The sequence below is a fragment of the Xenopus laevis genome, chromosome 8S (genome assembly GCF_017654675.1).
Source record: "Xenopus laevis strain J_2021 chromosome 8S, Xenopus_laevis_v10.1, whole genome shotgun sequence".
In the NCBI taxonomy this organism is placed as follows: Eukaryota; Metazoa; Chordata; class Amphibia; order Anura; family Pipidae; genus Xenopus; species Xenopus laevis.
This window is the reverse complement of record NC_054386.1, coordinates 45,559,171-45,573,531: the sequence shown is the minus strand read 5'-3', so window position 1 is coordinate 45,573,531 and position 14,361 is coordinate 45,559,171. Positions and strand designations below refer to the sequence as shown.

General features: G+C 42.4%; 1 protein-coding gene across 2 annotated transcripts in view; it reads left to right on the top strand.

Moving 5' to 3' along the window:
• Positions 1-14,361, top strand: part of LOC108700042 (astrotactin-2) — an 882,685-nt gene that overhangs the window by 720,103 nt on the left and 148,221 nt on the right. The gene's annotated exons all lie outside the window — the stretch shown is intronic.

Below are 14,361 nucleotides of genomic sequence, written 5' to 3'. Positions count from 1 at the left end.
AAAAAGTAAAATAAAAAAAAAATGAATATTAAAAAAAAAAATTAAAGTTGGTGCTGCTGAACTACTAGGAGCAGCAGATTAGCACACCAGTCCCACTCCCCAACACTGCTAGACTAATAGCACTGGGCTCTTATAGTAGTAGTAGTAGTAGTAGTAAAACAACAAAAAAATAAATAAAAGCAGTCCTTACAAGGACTACTGTTATTGCAGCAGTCAGCAGATGAGATCAGAAGCAGGACAGCTGCCCACTGCAGCTACATACAGAGCACTGCAGTAGAAGGTAGATTACTAGCCAGCAAAGCTACCTAAGCTAAAATGTCCCTCAAACCCCTGCAGACTTCTGTCCCTCCAATAACAGAGCAGTATCAAAACGATTACTAGCCAGCAAACTTTCAACTGTCCCTGAAATCACTAACAGGCAGCAGCTCTCTCCCTACACTATCTCTTCAGCACACACAGGCAGAGTGAAAAAACGCTGCAGGGCTTCGGTTTTTATAGGGAAGGGGAGTGGTCCAGGGGAGAGCTTCCTGATTGGCTGCCATGTACCTGCTGGTCTGGGGTGAGAGGGCAAAAAAAAGCGCCAACAATGGCGAACCCAAAATGGCGAACGTCGCGCGACGTTCGCGAACTTCCGGCGAGCGCGAACACCCGATGTTCGCGCGAACAAGTTCGCCGGCGAACAGTTCGCGACATCTCTAATCACAGTCCCCCTAATGTTTGAAGCAACAATCATGCAGAGAAATATACTGGAGAGATGCTATGTTTGAGTGAAGAGACATTGTAATAAAACCACATTGGTATGTTACAAGACAAATACTATTATAAGTGACAAGGCAGAAGGGCTGACCTCTCCCCTGTTACTCTAACCAAGTGGAGAGAACTTGATTTACTTCCAAGCTGAAAATGTTTTTTTTTTTTTCAGAAAAGGTGGCAACCCTAGTTGGGTAGTGATGTTGAGAGTGAGACCTTGGCTTATAGTCTGCATTCCAATTCGTCCCCACTGGTGTTTTGTTAAAAAAATGAGTGTTTTAAATTAATGAATAATTAATGTAGTGTTCTGGACTGGTAAAACTGGTGTGTTTGCTTCAGACTATTATAGTTTATATAAACAAGCTGCTGTTTAGCCACGGGTGCAGCCATTCAAGCACAAGATAAATAGAAGATAACAGATAAGCTATGTAGAATCACATTGTATACTACAGGGCTTATCTGTTATCAGCCTTTTCTCCTTTTTCAGCTTTGCATGTCTGCCCCTACAGCTACCCAGCAGCTTGTTTATATATACTATAGTAGAATTGCTGAAGCAAACAAAACAGTTTTGCCAGTAGTCAGCAGTACATTATATTTTAATTAAATGAATACACTTTCATTTGTTGTCATTCTAATTTAATATTGTCCCGTTTGAGTACTGGTAGCATACAGAGTGAGAAGATGTGGATACTGGCTGGGCAGAATACCTAAAATGGCAATATTTTTTAGGGTAGGGTCAGGTACGGGTAAAGGTTTTTACGGTTTAGAGTCGGGTACGGGTTGGGTTTTTTCCTCACCAAACACTAACATGTTCATTGGGCTCTGAGCAGTTGTTGAGAATCTTAGCTTAGGGGTCGTCGCAAATTATCAAGCAGAAAATAAGATTGGTCTGTAATATAAGATGATGCTACAGGGTAAGAGTTATTAAACTCTGATGCTAATTGCACTGCTTTCTGTGCTGCCATCTAGTAATTATCTGTATTAATTACTAATCCGCTATGTGTACTGTATATTTTGAGTGGGACCCTAAGCCCAGTAAGTGACAGCAGCACAGAGCATGTGCATTGAATCAGCAGAAAAGAAGATGGAGAGTAACTGGGGCATCTTTGGAGGTATAGATCTTTCCTGCTAAAGATCTGAGGTTGCCTTGAGCTGGTACAGTAGCACAAAACATAGTGTACAACATTTCTACTCTACTTCTTTAGTTAAGCTTTAGTTCTCCTTTAGGGCAGAGACACACGCTGCTATTTTTGGGAGATTAGTCGCCCAGCGACAAATCACTTCTTCTTCGGGCGACTAATCTCCCCGAACTGCCTTCTCCCCGGCTAGAATGTAAATCGCCAGCGGGATGGCACTCAGAATGCTTCGTTTTCTAAAGTCTCTCAAAGTTGTCTCAGGAGGAATCTTCTGGCGACTTTGGAAAGCCAAAAAATGGTTGGTTACTGGTACTTTTTATCTGCTGCACAGATAACTGTAAAACTGTACAAGTCCTTAAGGGGTCATTCATGCAAGTACAAGAACATTATTATTTTATAATTTATTTTGTACATTCTGCAACCTGTGTTCAAAAATTCTGGAAAATCCTTAAAATCAAGCTGGTTACATGCTAGCTGGCCAGTTGTACCGGCCCACCAAGCTACCAGATAAACTCTTGGTGGTCCCAGGTGTCCAATGGACATTCCTGATCCAAACCGTTTGCCCTATTTAATGGTCCCTGCCTATTTCTGTATGAGAACAAGGAGGCAAAATAGATAGCACAGATTATTGTGTGTAAAGAAAAGAGACTAGGAGAATAGAGATTGACTGAGGAGTAAAAATAGTTTGGAGACAGTAGCGTAATTTACAAGGACCCCCCTCCCAATAATGCACATAGAGAAGACCAGTCCCTCCTGCTCCACCCTGCGCACATGCTAGATTAAGGTGGGTGAGGCGCTGGGAGGGAGACAGGGGCGTAACTACAGAGAAGGCAATGGGCCCAGGAGATGAAGGACAGTTTCAACATTTATTGGTAAATAGTACCTCTGGATATGTTATTGGCCCTAAAATTAATTTGCTGTGGGGCCCAGTTACATCTGGTTATGCCACTGGAGGGGGAACTACAATGAAAACAGAGCCTGTAGTTCTCTTATAACCCCCCCCACACACACACATCCCAGCACCGCAGTGTCTGCTGTATACTGTATGTAGTTTTCCCACTGTTTACTGTTTGGAGAATGGGCCTAAAGTCTGAGGTTTTCTGGTGGGCTCCTAGTATCCTAGTCTGGTACTGCCAGCTTTTGCTGAGTGAATAGACTGAGGCTTATTTATATAGGTGAGTGCAATGACCTACCCTCCAAGGGAACACATTGTGTATATATACAGGTATGGGATCTGTTATCCAGAAACCCATTATCCAGAAAGCTCAGAATTACAGAAAGGTTGTCTGCCATAGACTCCATTATAACTAATACATCCAATTTTTAAAAAACAATTTCCTGTTTCTTTGTAATAATAAAACAGAACGTTGTACTTGATGTAAATGATCTTAATTAAAAGTAACACAAGCCTATTGGATTTATTTAATGTTTACCTGATTTTCTAGAGGACTTAAGGTATGAAATTGCAGATAGATCAATTACCAGGAAAACCCCAGGTCTTAAACCTGTACATAATACGTATACTGCGAATATACATGTATGCAAGTGCTGGGTGTATTATTTTTTAATCCAGTCCACATTTACTATCAATTTCCCCTCTGCAAATGTCTGAAATATAATGTGCAGTGTTTATTTTTATGTCTTGAGAAAGTATATGATTCATACCACATATCCAGGTCTAAAAGCAATCCGTAGAATTAGTAGAAAAGGTTTCCTGAGGCAGTCAATCTGTTCTGGGTTTTAGCCAGTCATTCAGAAGATGAAAACATCTGTAAGCCTCCCGGTGTAGTAACTGTCAGATCCATTGAATGATTTTCATTGGCTATGCCAGCGCAACCAATCAGACATATCTGTGGGGGTCTGTGCATCAGTCTTTTCTTATTATATTCTTTGTCCCAGGTACTAGAAACTCAGCAATTAAATGTGCAAATAGCCATTCAGATTGTCCTTGTGGGGCTCACTACATGTATAAGTGGCATTTGGCTTTTTGTTGTATGTGATGAATCACCCCGTGATGTGACTTTAAGTGACAGAACACCAGATGCCACTGTTAAAAGTCAAATTTAGATTCTTTCTCAGCAAAATGCTTTAGTGATGCAGGTCTTTGTGTATGTACAGCATTAATTTGCTTCTGTTTTGCTCAGCCTGAGTTTTGAATGTAGGAGTACATCACAGGTAAATCCATGAATTTAGCAAAATGAATTTCCCCCTAACATTGAGGTGAGGGTCAAGTGCAAAAACTGCCCTTCAGTCTCATTATTGCTTAATGGAAATAAATCTCAAATATGCTATATTTTACTTTTCCAAGAAAGCCTTTTCTGGTTTCTGTCCCAGACTTAGTGACAATAATCAAAAATACAGAACTTGCTATCACTTCCACTTAGTCTCTGCTGGCTTAGCAAGTGTCATTGCAGTGGATATGCTAGGCAGACTAAATGGGAAACATTTTTATTGATAGAGATTTTGGAGTGAAATGAGAGCAAAATATGATATTGGTCATATGTTTGGTTCAGCACAATGGCTTAAAAGGGGCGCTCAATGTTTAACGTAAGCTCAGAATGTGTTATGCTAATTTTTTCTATTTAAAAGATTTTCTTTATTGATTTTCAATTAACATAAGATAGAAGAAAGAAGGAAAGAAAAGGAAGAAAGGCGAGCAAGATGAGCTTCTCCATTTACATAGAATTGCATCCCCTTCAAGTCACCCAAAACTTACATGTGCTCAACCACCGACTAGTTATCATAACCATTTAAGGGATAGCCAGCCATTTGTCCCAGAGTTTCCCAAATTTTTCAGGGCAACCTCGGGCAGTATATGTCAGTTTCTGCCTAGGGAGGGTTTCATCTACCAATCTTTTCCAGAAGCCAAGAGTAGGAGGTTCAGGAGCTTTCCAAGTCAAGAGAAGGGCTTTCCTGGCAAGTGGAGCAACTGCTGTAGGCATAGTCTATCACTAGAGGTCATAGGCAGACCTTCAAATAGTCCAAGGAGACAAAATTCCAGAGACCTTATGTTAGGTAGTCCCAAAAATGTAGACATAAATCTAAGTATTGCGGCCCAGTATTGTTGAATCTTAGGACAGCCCCAGAAAACATGCAAGTAGGTGCCAGCTTCTGCATTGAACTTAAGACATACATCTGGATGCCCCTGATACATACGTGCCAGCCTGTGTGGGGTTAAATACACCCTATTTAAGAATTTGATGTGAATAAAGCAATCTCTGATACATATATTCGTTTCTGGAATCTGTTCAAGTATATCTGCCCATGTTTCTTCATCTAGTGATGGGAAATCAGAGGCCCATTTCCTACACACCTGACGTATGGGATTAAAGTTCCCTTGGAGCACAATAGCATAGAACCAGCTAAGGGGCTTTGTTAATTCGGGTTTACGGAGGTAGCGTTCAAGGGTAGACTCAGCTATCCGTGGGGACCTTTCTGGAAATTGGGCCCGAAAAGCGTGTCTTAACTGCAAGAATCTAAAAAACATCTGGTTATGGAGGCCATATTCCTCCTTGAGCTGAGCAAACTGTTTCAGCCCACCAGCTCCAATTATATCCCCTAAGTATTTCACCTTAGCATTAGCCCAGAAACTAACTTCAGGCAAGGTTCTGAATTCTCCTAGTGCACTGTTACCCCAGAGAGGGGTCCATCTGGACCAGGTGTGAGATTTTTTATGCCCTGACACTACAATCTTCTGAAATACCTGGATTACTGTTTTCATGGGGGGGGGGGTCATTGGATACAAAGTGGGTAGACCTCTATAGAGCTGGTTGGCTACAGCTTCGAAGGAAGAAATTGCTGCCGCCTCTACTACTGTAGCTTGGTTACTGGGGTCCGGATGGAGCCACCACCATGCATAAACCAACTGGCTAGCATAGAAATAATGTTGGAGGTCAGGAAGCGCTAGCCCCCCTTTCCTTACTGGAGCCTGCAACATTTGCATGCTAATCCTAGGCCTCTCCCCTGCCCAAATAAAGTCCCTGATACATGACTCAGGCTGCTTAAACCAGGCTTTCGGGAGTGTAATTGGTGCATTGTGGAACGCATAAAGGAACTTTGGTAGGAATATAATTTTAAGGATATTGACCCAACCTGGAAGGGATAAGGGTAAATTAGCCCAATGCTGTAATTTAGTTTTCAGGGATCTAATTATCGGGGCTAAGTTCAGTTCTACAGATTTCTTAGGGTCATTGTGGATTCTGATCCCCAAGTAAGTGAATGAGGATACCCATTGAAGTTGCGTGTCTTGGTCTCTTTGGACGCCGAATCTATCGGGAATATGATTGACTTTCCCCAATTGACCCTGAGACCTGAAAGCTTTCAGAACGCAGCAATTTCTTGCAACAGTACTGAGAGGGAATTTTTTGCGTCGGCCACGTACACCAGCATGTCATCCGCATAAAGCGAGATTTTCTCTTCCAGCCTCTGTATTTTAAGTCTCTCAATATTAGGGTTATTCTGAATTCTAATGGCTATTGGCTCTATTGCCAGCGCAAAGAGCAGAGGTGAGAGCGGACACCCCTGTCTCGTGCCCCTCGCCAACACAAACTCCTGTGACAGTTCCGCATTCACTAATATTCTGGCTCTGGGTGAGTTATACAGTGCTTTAACCCAAGTAACAAACACATCTCCCAGCCCATATCTATTCAAAAGTGGCCACAGATAGGGCCACTCCACAGTGTCAAAAGCTTTTTCAGTGTCCAGTGACACAACAACTCTTTCACCCGTAACATCATGCGTAGCCCACAAATTTGTGTATAAGCGCCGGATGTTGACATCAGTGGCCCTATTCAGCATAAACCCTGTTTGATCTGGGTGGATCAGGCTTTCAATAACCCCCTTCAGTCTATTTGCATGTATTTTGGCCAATATTTTAAAATCCGAATTTAATAGGGAAAGGGGCCGATAGGATGCACACTTATCTGCTGGTTTCCCGTCTTTTAGTATAAGGGTGATTGTAGCCAGTTTGGAGCTATCCGGCAACTGAGCCCCCCGTGGGATTGCATTAAAAATTGAACTGAGCTTAGGTCCCAATAGTTCCTTATTAGCCTTGTACCATTCCATGGGGGGCCCGTCTGGACCTGGGGGTCTTACCATTGGGAAACATTCCTATTGCCTCAACCACCTCCTCAGAGGTTATCTGTTTGTTAAGACCCTCTGCCTCCTCCAGAGAGAGTCTAGGGTACTGCATAGGAAATGATCCAAAGTATCTGGCGTACTCTCACTCTTAGAACTATATAGCTTAGGGGCAGATTCACTAAGGGTCGAATTTCGAAGTTAAAAATACTTCGAAATTCGACCCTCGAATTGAAATCCTTCGACTTCGAATATCGAAGTCGAAGGATTTAGCGCTAATCCTGCGATCGATCGATCGAAGGATTTTTCGTTCAATCGAATGATTAAATCCTTCGAATCGAACGATTCGAACGATTTTAATCCAACGATCGAAGGAAAATCCTTCGATCAAAAAAAGGTTAGCAAACCTATGGGGACCTTCCCCATAGGCTAACATTGACTTCGGTAGGTTTTATCTGCCGAAGTAGGGGGTCGAAGTTTTTTTTAAAGGGAAAGTACTTCGACTATCGAATGGTCAAACGATTTTTACTTCGATTCGTTCGATTTCGTTCGAATTCGAATGAATTTAACCAATTCGATGGTCGAAGTACCCAAAAAATACTTCGAAATTCGAATTTTTTTCATTCGAATCCTTCACTCGAAGTTAGTGAATCTGCCCCTTAGTGTAGAAATCAACAAATTCCCCGAGGATCTGATCCTGCCCTCGAATTTCATGGCCCCCTTCAGCTGTCAACCTAGGTATTGAGGTTAGTTCCCTGGGATCCTTGGAAAGGATGGCTAGAAGTTTCCCACTTTTATCCCCTTTATCATACCAGAAAGCGGCTCTCTGAACTTCCCCCTACAAATATTTATTGACATATGCTAAATTAACCTCCCTCTGCACAGCCGCCAGGGCTGCTCCCAGTGAATCATTTGGATCTTTTATAAATTCGGCTTCTGCCGCTCCCAGATTCCCTCGAAGAGACTCCAGTGCAGCATCTTGTTTAACTCTAGCTGCCTTAATTAGCGAGACATATGCCCCTCTTGCAAATGCCTTGCCTGCATCCCAAACTACTTGTTCTTGGGTGGAACCCTGATTAAGTTTCCAATACTCTTTAAACTGTATTTCAAAGGCGTCCTTAACCTGCTCATGACTAATCCACTTCGGGGGCAGTCTCCATTGCTTCAGTCTGCCCCTCCCTCCCAGCTGCAATTCTACCTGAAGGGGAGCATGGTCAGAGCAAATTCTTGGGATGAAGTAAATGGAATGTATTTTAGAAAGGGCTTGAGGAGATGCTACAGCCAAATCTATTCTGGACAGCGCTGAGGTGGACGTGGTATAACACGAGTATTGTTTCTCTGTTGGATAAGCCCATCTCCACACATCCGTAAAATTTGTGGCATTAAGCCAGTCCCCCAGAGCTCCAGTTTCCCCCCTGAGTGGCCTGAGCCTATCCATATCTGGGTCCGGAACCGCATTAAAGTCCCCCATCCAAAGGGTGGGATGGTCCCCTAAGTTTGCTATCTTCAGTAGTACGTCCTGCAAAAGTATAAGGGTCTGTTGTGCAGTAGTTAATTTGAGAATAATGAACCTCCTATCAGACACCACAGTTTTAATGTTAACTCTGGCTGTTTTCCTGATGAGGATGGCCACCCTCGGGAGTACGGAGAATATTCTGCATGAAGAGTATGACTTAACCACCTTCTTTTTAACGCCTGGACCCTTTGGCCTATCAAATGCGTCTCCTGGAGTAGAAGAATATCTGCCCCCCGTTTCCTAAGAAAATCTAACACTAGTGACCGCTTCACTTTGTCGTTTATACCCCTGACATTCCAGGAGATGATTTTAAGACTGATTCCTGCCATATTGTATGGTTAAACGCCTGTGGAACAGTACACAGGCTGACAACCCACCGATATGCACATATTTTAGGGAGCTCATCTTGAGAGTAGGATAGGAAAGAGAGAGATAAGAGAGAGTAAGAAAAAAGAGAGCATAACATAACAGATAGACACCCAGCATTATACCCCCCCACCCGGTATCCTCCCCCCAACCAGGAGATACATTTTTCCAGAACAGAATAGATAAAGGGTGTGGCAAAGGGTGCAGTCTCAGAAGCGTTCTTGCGGGTATACTGCTCCAATCGGGTAGCCGCATCAGACTTGGTTCCATGTGTTTCCCAATAGTGGGTAGGATGGATAGGAATGGTTAGCAATATAATCTCCTTGTAACCTGCCAACACTCTTGTATCCAGTAATTAATGCAGTCGGACTACCATGAACACTGAGGATAGAGGTCACATGTAAAGCAGAGCCTTACTTGATGTCTTACTACATGGCGCTAGTTAGCATTGACATGTTGCTATTGGAAGATTGTAACTGGCTCCATTTTATTACAGATATCGCACCCAGAGGAAGGTCAGCGTGTGATGCCTTGTCTTGATAGTGCAGGGAAAACAAACTGTATACAGGCCGAAGGAACTTGTTCCCTTTAATGAGGCTGTGCTTCAGACAGTAGGAGCTTAGGTCAATGTAGGCAAGTAGTATATTCCCCTTGTGTCAGATAAGGAACAGCAGGTTTTTGTTCACTGTACGCCTATGGCCCACTTGGTGAGTAGCCTACGTGTGTGACACCAGGCCCCGTTTCAACTTGGGCCTCTAGCAGGAGGACAGGACAGCACAGGTCCCCAGCTTGTTCCAGTTGCTTCTGGCAGCAGAGACCGTGCTTAAGCTGTTGGGGTGGGAGCTGATATTAGGCCCTGAGAGCTTTATAGAGCCACTCCCTTGAGCAGGTTTAGCACCTTATCTAGTGGGGCCTGGTAAGGGCTTACATGCAATGTAACAGTTCTAGTGCTTGGAATCACTGCAACATGGAGTGTGGGCCTGGCTTATTGGTGCTGATTAAAGCTGGCAAAACCCCTTTTCCTTAGCCTGTAGCCGCACTGTAAGGGCCCCTTGGGCTCCAGGGTCTCTTACCCGTTGTTGCTCCTTCAAACCCGCCTCCCACAGGGCTCTGGGATGGGCTCCGGCGGGTACCGTGCTTCCGGTCGGGGGGGGGGCAGCTACTCGAGGCCGCGGCTTCCCCTGCGTGACTAGGCCGCTCTACGTCCTCAGCTGCTGGCGGTCCTGGGAGGCTCATTTTAGCTCAGAACTATCGGCGGAGCAGTCCGCTGCCTTATGGATAGCCCCTCCGATGTTTTTGTATGCAGGGGTGGAAGAAGGAGAGGAGATTAGCCGTGCATCCCCAGGAGACTCCCAAAATTGCGACCATGCGCTTCCTCGGCTAGCCACGCCCCGCGCTAATTTTTTCTTTACAAGAATCAGTAAACATGGACCAATATATTCTTTAATTAAGTCTCACTTTAAATGAGAAGGAAATGTGCTCTTTACTTGGGGGTGCTAACAGATAGGCATCCCCATGTGATTGTATCTATTTACCTCACACCGGGCCGGTGCTCCCATCAGCAGAAAACTGTGAGCAATCGGCTTTTGGCTTCTTCTTTCTTCGCGTAGGTGCGAATGGGTAGTAGCGTGGAAAGCCGAACTTCGGCAAAGTCGGTTATTTCATTCTACTATGCATGCATCTGCCCCGGGAAATTTAAAGCAAGAAAAAGGAAGCCAATCACTCAGTGGTGCTCGCTGGAAGAACCCCCGGGGTGTCAGGTAAGTATATATAATTACTTAGGGTGCCTAACTTTTGACACCCCCAATTAAATATGCCTTTCCTTCTCTTTTAATGTACAGCTCGGCATTTACAGGAGCACTGTATAAATTAATATTTTATAATTATAATAGTTTATGTAGTGCTATTACTTTACAGAGTAAGGGATACAAATGTAAGGCATAATAGTTTACATATACAGACAAACAGACTCCACTGGAAATTTTACATAGTTACATAGTTACATAGTTAAATTGTGTTGAAAAAAGACAAAGTCCATCAAGTTCAACCCCTCCAAATGAAAACCCAGCATCCATACACACACCCCTCCCTACTTTTAATTAAATTCCATATACCCATACCTATACTAACTATAGAGCTTAGTATCACAATAGCCTTTGATATTATGTCTGTCCAAAAAATCATCCAAGCCATTGTTAAAGGAGAAGGAAACCCCCTGGGTGCAAAAATCCCACCCCCTCCCCTGTGTTGCCCCCCCCCTCCCTCCTCCCCCCTGGCCTACCTGTCCCGCCGGACAAATGTCCCTAACTTGTTACTCACTCCTCTGCGCAGGTCCAGTTCACAGGCGCCATCTTCTCCAAAGCGGCCTTCTTCCTGCTTTGACCGATATTTTTGGCGCATGCGCAGTAGGAGCATTTCACCGGTACGGATCTACTGCACATGCGCCAAAAGTCACGAAGTAGAACCGTACCGGTGAAATGCTCCTACTGCGCATGCGCCAAAAACGCCGGTCAAAGCAGGAAGAAGACCGCTTGGGAGAAGATGGCGCCTGTGAACTCTGTGGACTGGACCTGTGTAGAGGGGTGAGTAACAAGTTAGGGGCATTTGCCCGGCGGGACAGGTAGGCCAAGGGGGAGGGGGAGCAACACAGGGGAGGGTTTTTGCGCCCAGGGAATTTCCTTCTCCTTTAAAGGCATTAACTGAATCAGCCATCACAACATCACCCGGCAGTGCATTCCACAACCTCACTGTCCTGACTGTGAAGATCCCCCTACGTTGCTTCAAATGAAAGTTCTTTTCTTCTAGTCTAAAGGGGTGGCCTCTGGTACGGTGATCCACTTTATGGGTAAAAAGGTCCCCTGCTATTTGTCTGTAATGTCCTCTAATGTACTTGTAAAGTGTAATCATGTCCCCTTGCAAGCGCCTTTTTTCCAGAGAAAACAACCCCAACCTTGACAATCTACCCTCATAATTTAAGTCTTCCATCCCTATAACCAATTTAGCTGCACGTCTCTGCACTCTCTCCAGCTCATTTATATCCCTCTTAAGGACTGGAGTCCTTGATCAAATTTTGTGGGTCAAATTTTATCTAATCTTGACATGCAATACCATATGAAAACTGGAAAGAGTCAGAAAAAAAGGCAAAAACTATATAAAAAAAAAAAATAATGAAGACAATTGAAAAGTTGCTTAAAATTAGCCTTTTTTTATCACATACTAAAAGTTAACTGCCCTTTTAATGTTTAAATGATTTTATATAGACAAGGTATGGAGATCCAAATTACAGAAAGATTCCTTATCCAGGTCCCAAGCATTCTGGATAACAGGTCCCATACCTGTATAGGCACAACACTTTTATTTTTACAGTTAATACTTTCTAATTTTTTTGTGCTTAAAAGGTAAGCTAGGGTGGATTGCTGTCTTGAGAAGAAAATATTTTTCAGATATTTTTCAACTTCTGCCCAAAAAATCGCTATGGGTAGCAAAGGGATAATGATGAACAGTCTCAGAGGATTATGTTTGCCCAAAACTATTTACGATAAATGCAGTAACTACTACTCTGCTTTATTTCAGCGGAAACATTTCAGTGTGAATTTACAGAATGGAATTTTGTTTTTTCACTATTCTGTATTGTTTGCCTATAAAGATTTGTTTGCGGAATGTCAATACAGGTATGGGACCTGTTATCCAGAATGCTCGGGACCTGGGGTTTTCCGGATAATGGATATTTCCGTAATTTGGGTCTTCATGCCTTAAGTCTTCTAGAAATTCATTTAAACATTAAATAAACCCAATAGGCTGGTTTTGTTTCTAATAAGGATTAATTATATCTTAGTTGGGATCAAGTACAAACTACTGTTCTATTATTACAGAGAAAAAGGAAATCATTTTTAAAAATTTGAATTATTTGGATAAAATGGGGTCTATGGGAGACAGCCATTCCGTAATTCGGAGCTTTCTGGATATCGGGTTTCCGGATAAGGGATCCTATACCTGTATAGTGTTTTTAGCCAAGTGTCAGCCTTGTGTTTGAGTTAAAATAAAAATCTTATGGTTATTATTGAAACCATGTACATTTTTCTTCTCTTTCTTCTTCTCGTTCTTCTTTTTTTTAATTTAATTTCTGGATCTGCATCACTAATTTTTTATTTTTTTTGCATTGAGTGTGCCATTGCTTATTTAAAAATTCAATAATTGAAAGAGAAAAAAACCCCATTATTTTGCACTTGATCTTCCACAAGGTGGCAGTGGAAGACCAGCAGTGAAATGTTCTCTAAATCAGATGGTTTGGTGAATATTGTAATTAACAAGGCTATAGTTTGTATTTGTGGGTGTTTTGTAATTGTTATTTCCTTTAAACTGCTGTGATGAGTGGATTTGTGATGTTTTGCCGAAAAATTTGTGAAACTGATAAAAAGTTTGTGAAACACTTTTTTTTGACGTACTTCTTTTTTTAACTTGATTTTTTTTGGATGGCGACTGACCATGGCAAAAAAATGTTAACATTTATATTTCTATAAATGTTAAAGGTCATTTATGGGCAAGGCTAATTAGCACAGTTGCCTTTTAAGGGTGTTAAGCAATAAAGTCCAAATGACAAACTCAAAAAATTATTTATTTCTTTTTTTTTACATCAGAATTTTTAGTGGAATTTATTAAAAGTGGAATGTATTAAACCCCCAGGGTGTTAAAAGTCAGAATAAAAAAGGACTCCAACTCAGACCTGCCCACCGTACCTCCGGATGCATTTTTCGAATTTGCTCCAGCGAGCCCTGAGGGGGTGTGGGCCCTAGTGAAATTGCACCCAAAGCACCCCCATTGTTCTTCCCTTATAAATGGAAGGGTGGCATTTACATGACATTGAGATAAACTGTTTGTAGTATTTAACTGGTATACAGATAGTTGAGGGGCAGCTTGAGTAAACCTTACCTTTATAAAAAAAAAAGCTGTTCAAAAGGGCATTCTGTAACCTTACGAAGGGAGGTGCAGACACCCCCCCCCCCTGAATTATTGTACACTGTTGTGTCTGAGAAAATAAATCCCATTCAACGTTGAAATGGTTGGCTTTCATGCAGTGCTTGGTGGATGGAACGTGTAGACTCCAAAAGGTATGGAGCAGCAAGAAAAGAAAACTTAAGGCAGGAGAGAACTGGGTAGTGAAGGTACATAATTCCCTAACCCCTCTTCCTTTAACCAAAACTGGATCTTTCATTTGTAATCAGTAGAAACAGAATACAGATCAGTACAAAAAGTAATGGTAGAATGTCTGGCAAGCTGAAAAGCTCTCAGCGCTGATCTTACTAATATACTGTATAGCAATTTATAAAATAATCACAAGGTGGCATTTAACCCCAGCAAGGCTAAATAAAATATACCCACAAAAGCAATACGGGTGTTGGAGATGTAACAATAAAGTTGGAAATCATTTACATATGTGGTTAACTTGCCCAAAATTGAAGGATTACTGGGAACAAATCTTAGAAAGCGTAAAAATAATCACATCAGTCAATGTACAGA